Genomic DNA, 17,537 nt, shown 5'->3' with positions numbered 1-17,537 from the left:
GTGGTTAAAGACACTGATGATTTGTAGAGCTTGTGAACGGTGGTTAAAGACACTGATGATTTGTATGACTTGAGAGCGGTGATTAAAGACACTGATGATTTGTAGAACTTGAGAGCGGTGGTTAAAGACACTGGCAACTTGCAAAACTTGGGAGCGGTGGTTAAAGACACTGATGATTTGTATGACTTGAGAGCGGTGATTAAAGACACTGATGATTTGTAGAACTTGAGAGTGGTGATTAGCCCGCAGCACACGCTGACTCCAAGAAGCACTGGTGACTGGATTGCAGAGAAACACACCAGCCGCAGTATACGCTGAACTGTGCAGCAACTGGCACCTGGAAGTGCCGGAGACACTGGGGTACGACTGCAGAGCGATACGACGGGAACAAGAGCACTGGCATCCACGTCAGGGGAAAAGACGATACTCAGGCGCCGAGGCTCTGCCCGGCGTCTGACTTTGAATCTCGTGCCTCCGCTGGATTGGCAGAACAGTCCGATGACGTCACCTGCTCCCCGCCCACGTGATGCCGGGTGTCATGGGGGCGCCCCTGCCCCGGGGAACCGCCGGGAGCCACGTCAGCCAGACGCCGGAGCCGTGGACCACCGAAGGCGGAGGCCGCAACACAGTCCAGCAGGCACGCAGGGGTAAGCGCGGTGAATGCCGCCTATGGCGTATGACAAACACCACATTAAGATCCCACGGTGCCGTAGGAAGCACAAAAGGTGGTTGGATGGGCAGAACCACTTTCAAGAAAATCTGAACCCCAGGGAGAGCAGCCAATTGTTTCTGGAAGAAAATGGACAGGGCCAAAATCTGGACTTTTATGGAGCCCAAGCGTAGGCCCACATCCACACCTGCCTGCAGAAAGAGGAGAAACCGTCCCAGTTGAAACTCCACCGTAGGAAACTTCTTGGATTCACACCAAGACACATACTTTTTCCAAATCCGATGGTAATGTTTAGACGTTACTCCCTTCCTAGCCTGTATCAGGGTAGGAATGACCTTTTTCGGAATGCCCTTCCAAGGTAAAATCAGGCATTCAACCTCCATGCCGTCCAACGTAGCCGCAGGAAGTCTTGATAGGTGAACGGCCCCTGTTTTGCGAAGATGAAGAGGCCTCGGATCCTCCAGCAGTAAGTCCAGAAGATCCGCGTACCAAGCCCTTCTGGCCCAGTCCTTGGGATGAGGGGAATTGGAGGGAACACATACACTGACTGGAATTACCAGGGCGTCCACCGCCACTGCATGTGGGTCTTTCAACCTGGAACAGTATCTTCGAAGCTTCTTGTTGAAGTGAGAGGCCATTATGCCTATCTGAGGTACACCCCATCAGCTTGTGACCTCTACAAATACCTCCAGATGGAGGCCCCATTCTCCTGGAAGGAGATCGAGTCTGCTGAGGAGTCCGCTTCCCAGTTGTCCACTCCCGGAATGAAGATTGCTTTCAGTGCCACCGCGTGATTTTCTGCCCAGAGGAGGATTCTTGTCACCTCTAACATTACAGCTCTGCTCTTTGTTCCACCATGTCGGTTTATGAAGGACACCGCCGTTACATTGTCCGACTGAACCTGAATGGCTTGAAGAAGATGTGCTGCTAGTAGAAGGCCATTTAACCTGGCCATTAGCTCCAGAATGTTTATCGGAAGGATGGATTCCAGACTTGACCACTTTCCGTAGCAGTGTTCCCCTTGGGAGACAGCTCCCAAACTTCTGTCGAGAAGGTGAGAAGTTTGCAGCCACCAGAGGAATGAAATTCTGGCTTTCGGCAACAGGCGTATATGCTGGTGCATGTGAAGATGAGATCCCTATCATTTTAATAGGAGATCCAGTTGGAAAGACCATGCAAGGAACCTTCCTACTGTCGAGCCTTGTAGGAGGCAACCATCTTCCCCATAAGGTGATTGCACTGATGAACCAATATCTGGGCTGGCTTTAGGACATCCCAGAACATTGATTGGATCACCAACACTTTCTCCACCGGTAGAAACACCCTCTGCACTTCCATGTCCCAAGATCCCGGGACAGTTGATGTTAGAGAGCAACACTCTGTAACAACATCTCCCTGGAGGATGTCAAGGTCGTCCAGATACGGAATTATGTCCACTCCTGGTCTGTGGAGTAGGAGCACAATCGCCTCCATGGCCTTGATAAACACCCCCGGTGTTGCATAGAAGCCAAGTGCAGTGTTTGGAACTAGAAGTGATATAGTTGTAGTGCAACCTTAGATAGGTCTAGAGAGGCGGCCAGATTAAAATGTGAAGGTACGCACCCCTGATATCACGAGATACCAGGAATTCCTCTATATCTCGGCAAGAGATCACCACTCTCAGACTCCCTCCTGAATTGAACACCCACCATTAGGGATAGTAACCCCTGTTACGTAAATGAGGTGGAAACGGAATAATGACGTGTTTGACAAATGTTAGAATATCTTCCAGCAGTATTGTATTTTCAGCCTGAGAAGCTAGTAAGCCTGATTTTAAGAATCTGTGAGGCTGGAGTACTAGAAACTCCAGTCTGCACCCCTGGGCAGCCTAACGTTTCCAAGGGAACTATGCAGGATATCGCCTAGATGTTTTACTGAAATCTTTTTAGCCTCTCTCCCACCTGCTTGAACCCCAGGCAGTGAGGTCCATTGTCAAAACGAAGGTTTTGAGCATACCAGACCTGAAACTGTTCCTAGGAACCTGGCGGTGCAGGTCTTCTGGAATTCCCCCACCGTCCTCTAAAGGAAGTGCAGTACAGGACAAAGGCCCTTAAATATGGTACAGTGGGTTACAGACACCCAGGAAAATGTCAACACAGTCCCCCCCCCCCCCCCCCCACGAATATCTTCAGAGAGTTACATGGTACAAGAAGCATGGCACAGCGCACCCTTATAGGCTTTTATTATGATAAGAACCCCCGATGACTAGTTTAACCTTAACAGGATAGCTAGTACATAATTCACTCTCCCCCCTTGTTTATAACACCTTGTTCTCGCAGTGTATATATATACATATATAATATATATATATATTTATATGGAGGACAGTGCTCCCTGTCAGCGTGTCTGCAGAGAGAAGATGGAGCTTGTGAGTGCTGTATGCTGCTCTGAGGAGAAGCCCTGCCCCGCAGTGGCGTGCGGTGAGGTCAGTGGCTGGTGAGGCACTACAGCCATAATGTCCACCGAATCTGCCGATGACCCCTACCGCCGCCGAGTAAATGCCCGCTACTGACCCTGAGTCGATGCCCTGTGCCACCACCAATGGCTTACAAACTCACCCACCATCAACTGACCCAGCCCTCCGCCACTAATTTGCATCTCAGTCCGATGCTGCCAATGCCCGCTGCCTGCCTGCTCATCATACTTGTGATATATTGTACATTTTTATAGAAAAAAAAAATAGTGTTTGGGACTGGGAAGGGAGTGGGAGGAGGACATGAATGCAATTTTGTTGTCCAGGGCTTCCATTAACTTAATGGAAAGGGTCTGAATGGGTTAAAAAAAAAAATGCGTGAGGTCCCCCCTCCTAAGTGTAACCAGCCTCGGGCTCTTTGAGCCGGTCCTGGTTGTTTAAATACTGGGGAAAAATTGGACAGGGGTTCCCCGTATTTAGACAACCAGCACCGGGCTCTTAGTCCGGTCCTGGTTCCAAAAAATACGGGGGACAAAAGACGTAGGGGTCCCCCGTATTTTTGAAACCAGCACCGGGCTCCACTAGCCAGGGACATAATGCCACAGCCGGGGACACATTTACGTAGGTCCCTGCGGCCGTGGCATTACCCCCCCAACTAGTCACCCCTGGCCGGGGTTCCCTGGAGGTGTGGGGACCCCTTAAATAAAGGGGTCCCCCCCTCCAGGCACCCAAGGGCCAGGGGTGAATCCCGAGGCTGTCCCCAGCACCCCTAGGCGGTGGGTGCCAGGCTGATAGCCATAAGTGTGTAAAAAAAAAAGAGTATTGTTTTTTGTTGTGGAACTACAAGGCCCAGCAAGCCTCCCTCGCTTGCTGGTACTTGGAGAACCTCAAGTACCAGCATGCGGGGAAATAACGGGCCCGCTGGTACCTGTAGTTCTACAACAACAAAAATACCCAAATAAAAACACAACTCGCACACCGTGACAGTAAAAGTTTATTAAAAACACACTTACACACTCACACATACTTACCTACATCCCACGCCGGTCACGTCCACTTGTCCAGTAGAATCCAATAGGTGGTTCCTGTAAAAAGAGAGAGATTACTTACCTACATCCCACGCCGGTCACGTCCACTTGTCCAGTAGAATCCATATTGGAACCAGGCACCTGGAACAAGAATAGAAATAAATACTTACAGGAGAGAGAGAGAGAGAGGGAGAGAAGTCCTAGGCTCACTCTCACTCACAGCCAGCTCCCGGCCCGTTGCTTAGCAACGGGACGCGCCTGGCCACACAAGTCACAGTGCCGCAGGTAGGAAGGAGGCGGCAGCGGCTGGAGGCGGAGGGCCAGGAGGAGAGGTGAGCACTACCGGGACAAGACAACACAAACATACAAACATAGAACTCACCCCTCACTCCTGCTTCAGGCTCGTCGCTCCAACGCCAGTCACAGCCGCCGGTTCCCGCCGCCTCTTTCCCCTCCAGCGTTGTGTTGGTGATTGGACAGCGGATCCAGCACTGGATCCGCTGCCCAATCACAGGTGCCTCGCTGACATGGGGGTGGTGTCCCTGTCAGCGAGGCACTTGTTTCAGTGCCGCTTTCCTGCTTTGTTTCAATGGGCTTTTACAGCCCAGTGTTTGGCCCCGCCCCCCGCTCTGCCCCGTTCCCATTATCCACGGGAAGCACTGCTATCAGTGCCTCCCAAAGTCATTTAAATGCATCAAATTATTAGAATTAAATAAAGAAGATACTTATGACACAGACTATGTGTCATAAGTATCTTCTTTGTATGATTTTAATAATTAATCACAGGGGAGGCACTGCCTCCCCTGACTGCACGTCCCTGCCGCCCCGTGTAATGGCGCGTCTTCCCGCACTTATTGTATTATACTGGCCTGAGGTAATTTGCAGCTAACAGATAAGTCCCTGGTAGCCTTCTGTGACCAGTGTAGTGTGCTTGTGCTGGCTCAGGACGCCCCTCACAGCGCCATACACAGTGTGCCTCTGAGCCCTCCGGAGCGCAGCCTGTCAGAGCTGCGCTCCCACCCTTGTGCCACCATTCCCGCCAGTGACCCGCTTACCGGGGTGCCGGCATCATACTCACCTCTCCATCTTCTGGCTCTGTTAGTGGGTGATGGCCGTGCTGTGGGAGTGAGCTGTCGCCTCGTGGGCTTGCGATCATCACCCTCAGGAGCTCAGTGTCCTGTCAGCGGAGATAGGATCAATTAGGGGGGGAGAGTAGGATCCAACTTCTAGGGTTGGATCCTACTCCCCTCCCCTAAGTCCCACGAAGAAGGGAGGCTGTTGCCAGCAGTCACCCTGTACCTAACTCTTTTAAAAAACAATAAAACTAGAAAAACTCCTAGGAGCTCCCCTATCTGTGACCGGCTCCACCGGGCACATTTTCTAAACTGAGTCTGGTAGGAGGGGCATAAAGGGAGGAGCCAGCCCACACTATTAAACTCTTAAAGTGCCCATGGCTCCCAAGGGACTCGTCTATACCCCATTGTACTAAATAGAACCCCAGCATCCTCTAGAACGTAAGAGAAAACTAGAGATGAGCAGGTCCGGTTTTCCGCGAACCGGACCCACCCGAACTTTGGAATCCGAGTCCGGCTCGGGACTTCCCGCCTTATTCACATCCCAAATCGAGGCTGAACGTCATCATCCCACTGTCGGATTCTCATAGGTTTTGAATTCTATAGAGGTTCCTGGTGATCAGCGCCATCTTCACTATGGCTGTGGAAAGTGTACTAGATGGACGTGTTCGTCTCAGTACTGTGTTGTCTGGCGTGGGGCGGGTGCTCTGTCTGCTGTATCTGAAAGAGGTGCTCTGTCAGCTGTATCTGAAAGAGGTGCTCCTCCTGCTGTATCTGAAAAGGGTGCTCTGTCAGCTGTATCTGAAAGGGGTGCTCTGTCAGCTGTATCTGAAATGGGTGCTCTGCTGTATCAGTCCAAGCGGGGTGCCGTGTCTGCTGTATCTGAAAGGGATGCTCTGTCAGCTGTATCTGAAAGAGGTGCTCTGCTGTATCAGTCCAGGTGGGGTGCTCTGTCTGCTGTATCTGAAAGGGGTGCTCTGTCTGCTGTGGGTGGTCTTCAGGTTGCCGACTGTTGGGATCCCGGCGCACAGTATACCGGTGCCGGAATCCCGACAGCCGGCATACCGACATATTCTCCCACGTGGGGGTCCACGACCCCGCTGGAGGGAGAATAAATAGCGTGGCACGTGTAGCGCGCTACCGTGCCCGCAAGGGGCTCATTTGCGCTCACCACGCTGTCGGTATGCCGGCGGTCAGGCTCCCAGCGCCGGTATGCTGGTCGCCGAGCGCCTGGCCGCCGGCATACCATACTACACCAGTCTGCTGTATCTGAAAGAGGTGCTCTGCTGTATCAGTCCAGGTGGGGTGCTCTGTCTGTTGTATCTGAAAGGGGTGATCTGTGCATCCATCCATCTGTGCATTTTGTTTGTGCTGTACCACAGTGTACTATACAATTTTTATTTTGTTTTCATAAGTACTGTGACACTGTCGATCAGACTGCAGTAGATTATTATTTCGTACTCATATATATACTCATATATATATTGTGCAACACTGTTGGTGAAGGTCAACCACAGTGTTCGATCACTATTTCTGACGCACACACGTATTGTGTAATGCTGTGGGTGAAGGTGGTACCACAGTAATATATTCCATTTCCTACTCATACACGTATTGTGCGACACTGTTGGTGAAGGTCAACCGCAGTGTTCGATTACTATTAATGACGCACACACGTATTTGTGTGATGCTGTGGGTGAAGGTGGTACCACAGTAATAGATTTTCTTTCCTACTCATACATGTATTGTGCGACATTGTTGGTGAAGGTCAGCCACAGTGTTTGATTACTATTTCTGACTCATTCGCATATTATGCGACACTGAAGGTGGTACATTATTTTTACAAATTGTGGTGTGTGCTGTACTCCACTTCATTCGTGTTTATGGATAGCTATGGAGGATGAACAATTGAGAGAAAAGCAAGAAGCACATACTAGTTTAGCAGGTGTTGCCACCAGTCATGATGATACAAGTCCGTCAGTGTCATCTACGAAGGCAGATGCCCATTGGCATAGAGGGCTTAAGTCAGGGCACGTCAAATCATTTAATTTGACAGTAGTAAAGAAAAAAACATCAAAAGGAAGGTTAGTTGCAGAGGCAATAAGACAAACTGTGCATTCAGAGTCAGAACCATCAGACATTCTTGAGGAACGTTTAGAGGTGTCCACATCGGCTAAGTGTGCGTCTGACATTTCTCACACTGTCCTCATAGAGAAGCCTCTTTCACCTCCTTCCACCATTTCTGAACCATCTGCACATGTGGGGAGCAGTACAAGCAGGGCCGGCTCCAGGCGCGTTCCAACAGAGAGGCCGAACAGGGCACCACACTTAATGGGCGCTGCTAGCTCGTGTTGCCATATTGGAGCCTGCCCTGGAGCCAAGTCCCTGCACTTCAGCCGCAGCATCTGGCCCGCCTCCCACAAGCGCCCATGTAAGCGGCGCCGGCCCGTGAGCTAATCAGATCTCGTGGACCAGCAGCTAAAGCTCCTGATTGGCTACTGGATTGCGAGCTTTGATTGGCTCGCGGACCGGCGCCTAATTGGAGCACCGCCGGCGGAGACTAATGGGCAGGAGAGGCACACACTGCGCTCTCCTCTCCGCCCAAGAGAACAGTCAGCAGCAGAGCGGTGAGCAGCACTTTGGGGGAGGGGAGGCACTGTGTGTGGGGACATGTATATGTATCTGGCACTGGGGGCATATCTGGCACTGTGGGGCATGTGTATCTGGCACTGGGGGCATATCTGGCAATATGGGGGCATATGTATATGGCACTGGGAGCATATCTGACACTGTGGGGGCATGTGTATCTGGCACTGGGGGCATAACTGTCACTATGGGGACATGTGTATCTGGCACTGGGGGCATATCTAGCACTCTGGGGGCATGTGTATCTGGCACTGGGGGCATATCTAGCACTCTGGGGGCATGTGTATCTGGCACTGGGGGGGCATGTGTATCTGGCACTGGGGGCATATCTGGCACTGGAGGGACATGTATATCTGCCACTGGGGGCATATCTGGCTCTGTGGGGGCATGTGTATCTGGCACTGAGGCATATTTGGCACTCTAAGGGCTTATGTATCTGGCACTGGGGGCATGTGTATCTGGCACTGGGGGCATATCTGGCACTCTGGGGACATGTGTATCTGGCCCTGGGGGCATATCTGGCACTGTGGGGGCATGTGTATCTGGCACTGGGAGCATATCTGGCACTGTGGGGGCATGTGTATCTGGCACTGGGGCATATCTGGCAATCTGGGGACATGGGTATCTGGCACTGTGGGGACATGTGTATCTGCCACTGGGGGGCATAACTGGCTCTGTGGGGGCATGTGTATCTGGCACTGGGGCATATCTGGCACTCTGGGGACATGGGTATCTGGCACTCTGGGGACATGTGTATCTGGCATTGGGGACATACCTGGCACTCTGGGGACATGTTTATCTGGCATTGGGGGCATATCTGGCACCCTGGTGACATGTGTATCTAGCACTGGGGACATATCTGGCACTGTGGGGGCATGTGTATCTGGCACTGGGGGCATATCTGGCACCCTGGTGACATGTGTATCTGGCACTGGGGACATATCTGGCACTGTGGGGGCATGTGCATCTGGCACTGGGGGCATATCTGGCACTATGCGGACATGTGTATCTGGCATCGGGGGCATATCTGGCACTGTGGGGACATGTGTATCTGGCACTGGGGGCATATCTGGCAATATGGGGGCATATGTTTCTGGCACTGGGAGCATATCTGACACTGGGGGCATGTGTATCAGGCACTGGGGGCATATCTGTCACTATGGGGACATGTGTATCTGGCATTGGGGGCATATCTGGCACTCTGGGGACATGTGTATCTGGCACTGGGGCATATCTGGCACTCTGGGGACATGGGTATCTGGCACTCTGGGAACATGTGTATCTGGCATTGGGGGCATATCTGGCACCCTGGTGACATTTGTATCTGGCACTGGGGACATATCTGGCACTGTGGGGGCATGTGTATCTGGCACTGGGGGCATATCTGGCACCCTGGTGACATGTGTATCTGGCACTGGGGACATATCTGGCACTGTGGGGGCATGTGCATCTGGCACTGGGGGCATATCTGGCACTATGCGGACATGTGTATCTGGCATCGGGGGCATATCTGGCACTGTGGGGACATGTGTATCTGGCACTGGGGGCATATCTGGCAATATGGGGGCATATGTATCAGGCACTGGGAGCATATCTGACACTGTGAAGGCATGTGTATCAGGCACTGGGGGCATATCTGTCACTATGGGGACATGTGTATCTGGCATTGGGGACATACTTGGCACTCTGGGGACACGTTTATCTGGCATTGGGGGCATATCTGGCACTGTGGGGGCATGTGTATCTGGCACTGGGGGCACATCTGGCACTATGCGGACATGTGTATCTGGCATCGGGGGCATATCTGGCACTGTGGGGACATGTGTATCTGGCAATATGGGGGCATATGTATCTGGCACTGGGAGCATATCTGACACTGTGAAGGCATGTGTATCAGGCACTGGGGGCATATCTGTCACTATGGGGACATGTGTATCTGGCACTGGGGGCATATCTGGCAATATGGGGGCATATGTATCTGGCACTGGGAGCATATCTGACACTGTGAAGGCATGTGTATCAGGCACTGGGGGCATATCTGTCACTATGCTGACATGTGTATCTGGCACTGGGGGCATATCTAGCACTCTGGGGGCATGTGTATCTGGCACTGGGGGCATATCTGACACTGTGGGGACATGTGTATCTGGCATTGGGGGCATATCTGGCACTGTGGGCGCATGTGTATCTGGCACTGGGGGCATAGCTGGCACTATGCGGACATGTGTATCTGGCATCGGAGGCATATCTGGCACTGTGGGGACGTGTATCTGGCACTGGGGGCATATCTGGCAATATGGGGGCATATGTATCTGGCACTGGGAGCATATCTGACACTGAAGGCATGTGTATCAGGCACTGGGGGCATATCTGTCACTATGGGGACATGTGTATCTGGCACTGGGGGCATATCTAGCACTCTGGGGGCATGTGTATCTGACACTGTGGGGACATGTGTATCTGGCATTGGGGGCATATCTGGCACTGTGGGGACATGTGTTTCTGGAACTGGGGGCATATCTGGCACTTTGGGGGCATGTGAATCTGGCACTAGGGGCATATCTGGTACTGTAGGCCACATATCTGGCACTGTGAGGACATGTGTATCTGGCACTGGGGGCATATCTGACACTGGGGACATGTGTATCTGGCACTGGGAGCATATCTGGCACTGTGGAGGCATGTGTATCTGGTACTGTGGGGGCATATCTGGCACTGTGGGGACATGTGTATCTGGCACTGGGGCATATATGTATCTGGCACTGGGGGCATATATGTATTTGGCACTGTGAGGACATGTGTATCTGACACTGCTGGGGGCATATCATGTGTATCTGGCACTGCTGCAGGGTATATCATGTGTATCTGGCACTGCTGCGGGGCATATCATGTGTACCTGGCACTGCTTTGCGGCATATGTGTATCTGTCACTGCTGTGGGGCATACCATGTGTATATGGCTTAGCGGGTGTTCATATCATGTGCATCTGGCACTGCTGGGGGAACATCATGTGTAGCTGGCACTGCTGGGGGGCATATAATGTCTATCTGGCACTGCTGCGGGGCATATCATGTCTATCTGGCACTGCTGGGGGCATATCATGTCTATCTGGCACTTCTGGGTGGTATATCATGTGTATCTGGCACTGTTGTGGGGCAAATCATGTGTATCTGGCACAGCTGAGGGCATATCATGTGTAGCTGGCACTGCTAGGGGGCATATCATGTCTATCTGGCACTGCTGGGGGGCATATCATGTGTATATGGCACTGCTGTGGGGCATATTATGTGTATCTGGCACTGCTGGGGGGCATATCATGTGTATCTGGCACTACTGGGGGGCATATCATGTCTATCTGGCACTGCTGGGGGGCATATCATGTGTATATATCACTGCTGTGAGGCAAGTCATGTGTAGCTGGCACTGCTGGGGGCCACATCATGTGTATCTGGCACTGCCGGGGGGCATATCATGTGTATCTGGCACTGCTGTGGGGCATATCATGTGTAACTGTGTAATTGTCTACTTGTCACCCTCTCCATCACCCACTATCTCCATCACCCCTGCTTCCTCAGTCACCCAGTATCTTCCTGTCACCCTTTCCCAGTATCCCACTATCTCCCTGTCATCCACAATCTCCGTCACCCACTATAGCCATCACCCCTACCTCCCCAGTGACCCACTGTCTCCCTGTCACTCACTATTTCCGTTACCCCTCCCCTCTCCATTCACCCACTGCCTCCAGTGCTGTGTGGATTGTGTATATGTACCGGTCAGTAATCCCCCGATGGCAATACAGGTTGAGTATTCCATATCCAAATATTCCGAAATACGGAATATTCCGAAATACGGACTTTATTGAGGGAGAGTGAGAAAGTGAAACCTTTGTTTTTTGATGGCTCAATGTACACAAACTTTGTTTAATACACAAAGTTATTAATAATACTGTATTAAATGACCTTCAGGCTGTGTATATAAGGTGTATATGAAACATAAATGAATTGTGTGAATGTAGACACACTTTGTTTAATGCACAAAGTTATAAAAATTATTGTCTAAAATGACCTTCAGGCTGTGTGTATAAGGTGTGTATGACACAAATGCATTCTGTGCTTAGATTTAGGCCCCATCACCATGATATCTCATTATGGTATGCAATTATTCCAAAATACGGAAAAATCCGATATCCAAAATACCTCTGGTCCAAAGCATTTTGGATAAGGGATACTCAACCTGTAGTGGCTTTTTGAAAAAAGGGACAGCCAGGAACAGTGCTGTGCCTTTGACAATGACAGCTGCAGATGTCGAAATCATTAGCTGCAGTTGTCCGAAACAGTCAGTGCTGCTGACCAGTCATACATTTTTTGTGCAGATAGGAGCGCCGATAATAATGGGGTGCATAGGACATTTAACAGAAACATTTGCAATAGTACATACAGAGAAGATGCGCAGATACAGTACCACTGAGGCACATAACGGAGGATCATACATCTGCCCCCTGGTATTGTGTGTATGGTTTTGCTGGGGGCAGAGTTGTGGCCAGACGGCTCATTACAGAGAGCATTAGTCTCTCTCTACCATCTGACATAAGGGTCTAGGCATACTAACGTTGGCCGACACGCAACATGTAGATCCCCTGGGCAAATAATAATATGTCACTCATTCAGTATTTCCTGGTGGTAGTGCAATAATTGTATTTTTCTCTGACGTCCTAAGTGGATGCTGGGGACTCCGTCAGGACCATGGGGAATAGCGGCTCCGCAGGAGACAGGGCACAAAAGTAAAAGCTTTAGGACCAGGTGGTGTGCACTGGCTCCTCCCCCTATGACCCTCCTCCAAGCCTCAGTTAGGTTTTTGTGCCCGGCCAAGAAGGGTGCAATCTAGGTGGCTCTCCTAAAGAGCTGCTTAGAGTAAAAGTTTTGTTAGGTTTTTTTATTTTCAGTGAGTCCTGCTGGCAACAGGCTCACTGCAACGAGGGACTTAGGGGAGAAGAAGTGAACTCACCTGCGTGCAGGATGGATTGGCTTCTTAGGCTACTGGACACTAGCTCCAGAGGGACGATCACAGGTACAGCCTGGATGGGTCACCGGAGCCGCGCCGCCGACCCCCTTGCAGATGCTGAAGAGAGAAGAGGTCCAGAAATCGGCGGCTGAAGACTTCTCAGTCTTCATGAGGTAGCGCACAGCACTGCAGCTGTGCGCCATTGCTCTCAGCACACTTCACACCAACGGTCACTGAGGGTGCAGGGCGCTTGGGGGGGCGCCCTGGGCAGCAATGAAAGTACCTATGCGGGCTAAAAATACATCACATATAGCCCCTGGGGCTATATGGATGTATTTAACCCCTGCCAGGTTGTCAGAAAAACGGGAGAAGAAGCCCGCCGAAAAGGGGGCGGGGCCTATTCTCCTCAGCACACAGCGCCATTTTCCTACACAGCTCCGCTGCTAGGAAGGCTCCCAGGCTCTCCCCTGCACTGCACTACAGAAACAGGGTTAAAACAGAGAAAGGGGGCACTTATTTGGCGATATTATTATATATTAAGATGCTATAAGGGATAGACACTTATATAAGGTTGTCCCTGTATAATATAGCGTTTTGGTGTGTGCTGGCAAACTCTCCCTCTGTCTCCCCAAAGGGCTAGTGGGGTCCTGTCCTCTATCAGAGCATTCCCTGTGTGTGTGCTGTGTGTCGGTACGTGTGTGTCGACATGTATGAGGACGATGTTGGTGAGGAGGCGGAGCAATTGCCTGTAATGGTGATGTCACTCTCTAGGGAGTCGACACCGGAATGGATGGCTTATTTAGGGAATTACGTGATAATGTCAACACGCTGCAAGAGTAATTTCCTCTTGATCAGATCTGTAGCAATAACAATAAAAAATATACAGCAGTGCTCTAAATGCATTGGTACGTTTTAACTTCTTAATATGGATTATATCACTTAAAATTGATGTTTTACCAATGTATTTATTGTTTTTGCCAGAAAACTGAAGAATGGTCTCAGCCTTTAAGAAAGATCAAGGCCACACAAGAAGGATCATGCTAAGTATAATGTTAAGATGGTCACTAACTGGGAAAGCAAAACATGAATATCCTGTAACTCTGCATGATTCATCTGTGGATGACTGAAACAGTGCAAGGTTGCAGCTGTAGTCCCTCGACATGTTCTGCCTCACAAGAAAATAGAAGTCAGCATTACTGATCTGGACTAAAACAGACCAACATTTGTTCTGCAATAAATGATTAAACATGTAACGTGTACTAAGATTTATATATCAGTTTATTATAAAACATGTTATAGCATTATTTGACACTATTAGAGCCTGACTGAATTTTACAGACTTTGTAAAACCAATAATAGATAATATTATAATTTATGTATATATAAATATATTTATGTATACATAAAATTTATATATAAATGTGTGTATAATACCTGAAATAACATGTATGTTTATACTTCTGCACAACCCTTATAATACAAGCTGACTTTATTTTTCGTAATGCTGTGAGGCACTATCAGTACATGATTAATATATATGTCATAGGAAATTGCTTGACTATTTGACCTTGGATATACACACTGTGGTCCCTTTATTATATAGACCTATCCAGTTCGGAGTAGTACCTGCAGTATTTGTGGCATGGATCCAGTAAAATGCTGGAAATATTCCTTAGAGATTTTTGTCCATGGTGACATGACAGCATCAGGCAGTTGTTGCAGATTTGTCGGCTGAACATCCAGAGCCGGCCCTAGGCATAGGCAAACTAGGCAAATGCCTAAGGGCACAAGCAGCTTCTGCTTATTGAAATGATATGCAGAATGCCTATATTCTGTGTGTGACAGCAGCTGTAACTGCATATGAATGCTATATGCTACAGTGTATTCCTGGAAATCACTGTAATGTAGCATTCCGTATGCAGATACAGCCACAGTAGCACACAGAATATAGGCATGCTGCATATCATTTTAATCAGCAGTAGCTGCTTGTGCATCCTAGTAGCAATGCAAATAAGGCGCATTTTTCGGCAAAAAAAAGGTGCCCAATGTAAGGATAGCTGACCGGGATCTGACTCACGCCAGGCATCTCCTGCTGTATGGTGTATTGAGGCAAGATGTACTGTATGATGACACATCTGTATCCAAGCAGAGGTCACAATGTTAGTGGCCGTGTGAGTGCTGTGTGTGGGTGGGTTGGTTGTGCAAAGTGCAATAGTGTTCGGCATATGTGTAAGGGGCATTATGTGTGTTGTGTATAAATACATTCATAATGTGCGGCTTATGTGTAAAGGACATTATGTGTATAAGGGCATTAATAAAGGTTGGCCTAATGTGTAAAGTGCATTATGTTTATAAGGGCATTAATAATGTGTGTCATGTGAAGCCATTACTGTGTGGTATTATGTGTATAAAGGCATTACTACAGTGTGGCATTATGTGTATAAGGTGCTCTACTGTGTGGTGTAACATATAGAAAGGGCACTACTGTGTGGCCTAATGTGAATAAAGAACAATATGGTGTGATGTAATGTGAATAAGGGGCACTACTGTGAAGAGTAATGTATATAAGGTGAAGTGGTACTACTGTGTGATGTAATGTGAATTAGGGACACTATTGCATGATATAATGTGAATAAAGTTGCAGTACTGTGTGGCATACTTTGAACTGGGAGTACTATTGTGTGGCCATGCCCCTTCCCAGCAAAAACACGCCCCTTTTTGGGCTGCGCTTTTCCTATTTAAAATATATGGGGTAGGAGCCCAAAATGAGAACTACTATGGGTGAGGGGTGATGGTGCTGGGAAAGGGGTGCAGGGTCAGAGGTGGAACTAGTGGCAGTGCTAGGTGGCACCATCCAAAATCTTGCCTAGGGCATCATATTGGTTAGGGCTGGCTTTGTAAACATTCATGCTGTGCATCTCCCCTTTTACCACGGTATCCGGACTATAGGTCAACAGTATCTAGAAAGACACTAAGCAGAAAGACAAAAGGTCGACAGTGATTAAGGTATACAGGTTCAAATGGTCGACACACATATGGTCCACACATGTCTTTTGGGGGTTTCATGTTTTTTCAACTTCTGCTTTATTGACTAACCATGTCACAAATCATAACCTTTAGTAACTTTATGGCATGCAAAGTGGAGCAGAACGAGACACTATGCCCGAAGAGTGACGAGCACACAGCAAGTCTGCAAGGGGACACATTTCAGAAAATGGTGGTCACAGATGAGAACAGAATCAAAAACGATGTTGACCATTTATGTGTCAACTTTTGTCATGTTTACATTTTGTCCTTGTCGACTTTTTGTACCTGTTGCCCTTTTCCATTGTCTACCTTTTACGCATCAACCTTTTGACCATGTCGACCAATTGGTATGGACCTAATGACTGTTGACCTTTTTACTGTAGATCTACAGTACTGACCCATAACCTTTCACCACATAACAAAGGTGCTCTGTTGAATTGTGACTTGGGGGTTGATTCAGAGTTGATGCAGATGCGTCTATTGGCCTGTAACTTTGTGGAAACCCCGCTACAAACTCCTTCCCCTGTATACTTCCATGCTGAGACTCCCACTATCAGCATCCATACATGCAGTAATACTGATTGGTGCGCCACCAATGGTCGCACCATTGAAACTATTTCCAGTCCTCCTTAGGCAGTTGTAGTTTCTCCATCCGAGTATCCTCCTATGTGAGTGGTCAAGCACCTGTATATGCAGTCTCTGTCACTGACATCTAAAAGCAGGTGGAGTGAATCTTTTGGCGCTTCACAAGAAAACGTAGCAGCCTCTTAGCTTCACTAGTGGACCTATCCCAAAGGTCCAAATTACATATGGAAAAAGATTGGGTAAGTGAAGAAGATGGAGCTGTTTACTAAAGTGGAAGAAGTGGATAGTGGATGGAAGGCTATTTGATAAATATACTTATCTAGAAGGGTGGATCTAGTATTGTGATTTTTTTGTTATTTCTATTGCTCCATATTCCATTAGGTAAATGTTGATGTCATATGGTACATGAAAAATATGAAGTACAAAAGAGAATTTGTGTACTAAATTCCAATATCCTTTTGTCTGCTCAAACGTTAGGATTATCTTTAATCACAAGGATGATTTTTTTTATGAGGTAGCATACCTCAAGGTTTCTTTAGATATTCAAAGTAAAATTCTAAGATAGAATTTTGAACTAGAATTCCTGAAGCCGTTTTGTACATTCTTGTATTCTTCATTCTTCTCTGATGAAGGGTTTGGGTATGATATAGTTCTTGTTTATGAACCCTGCACCACAGATGTTTGCTGGTCTGGAGTGCCATCTTGTATACCACTATATATAATATAGTCGTATATATTATACTGTGTGTGTGTACATATATACACTGCTCAAAAAAATAAAGGGAACACTAAAATAACACATCCTAGATCTGAATGAATGAAATATTCTTATTAAATACTTTGTTCTTTACATAGTTGAATGTGCGGACAACAAAATCACACAAAAATTATCAATGGAAATCAAATTTATTAACCCATGGAGGTCTGGATTTGGAGTCACACTCAAAATTAAAGTGGAAAAACACACAGGCTGATCCAACTTTGATGTAATGTTCTTAAAACAAGTCAAAATGAGGCTCAGTAGTGTGTGTGACCTCCACGTGCCTGTATGACCT

Source organism: Pseudophryne corroboree, chromosome 6 (genome assembly GCF_028390025.1).
Source record: "Pseudophryne corroboree isolate aPseCor3 chromosome 6, aPseCor3.hap2, whole genome shotgun sequence".
Classification (NCBI taxonomy): domain Eukaryota; kingdom Metazoa; phylum Chordata; class Amphibia; order Anura; family Myobatrachidae; genus Pseudophryne; species Pseudophryne corroboree.
Note: the sequence above shows the minus strand (reverse complement) of the source record.